Source organism: Micropterus dolomieu, linkage group LG22 (genome assembly GCF_021292245.1).
Source record: "Micropterus dolomieu isolate WLL.071019.BEF.003 ecotype Adirondacks linkage group LG22, ASM2129224v1, whole genome shotgun sequence".
NCBI lineage: Eukaryota > Metazoa > Chordata > Actinopteri > Centrarchiformes > Centrarchidae > Micropterus > Micropterus dolomieu.
Genome location: NC_060171.1, coordinates 599,416 through 599,991, shown reverse-complemented (window position 1 = coordinate 599,991; position 576 = coordinate 599,416). Strand labels below are relative to the sequence as shown.

Genomic DNA, 576 nt, shown 5'->3' with positions numbered 1-576 from the left:
GAAGAAGAAAGAGGAAGTCAGCAAAGACCTGAACAACACTCTGAGCGTCATAGAGGTGCACACACACAATACTGCCGTAGTTACACCATCACCACCATTTATTCAGTCAGTACTACACCACTGAGTAGTATTGGTAGTAACAACTGTAATAGTACCAGTAGTAGTGGTTTAATAATAGTAATAATGGGTTGCTGTGTACTGACAGTAGCTTTGGTATTATTGGTAAGTTGTCGCAAAAGTTTCTTTATAGGGCACCTTTAATACACTAAAACATTTACAGTATGAAGTAAAACATCAGTAATAATAGTAATACTAATAGTAGCAGCAGTAGTAGCTAATATTAATAGCTGAAATAGTATAAGTAAATATTTGAATGGCTGTTGTAGTAGCCTAGTTGTAGTTCTTATTATTGATGATGTAAAAGTTTAGCAGTACTTATACAAGTAATGGTAGTAGAGTTGCCGCAGTAATGTTTGTAGTATTTGTCTGTGTTCTGCTGTTGCAGGATGCGAGTCACAAAGTTGAGAAGTACGTCTTCCACATGTTCCGTTACTACAGCTTCGGCCGCATGAGGAA

General features: G+C 37.0%; 1 protein-coding gene across 1 annotated transcript in view; it reads left to right on the top strand.

Moving 5' to 3' along the window:
• The window catches only part of LOC123962230 (transmembrane emp24 domain-containing protein 6-like), a 4,996-nt gene that overhangs the window by 3,566 nt on the left and 854 nt on the right, over positions 1-576 (top strand). The window lies entirely within an intron of this gene.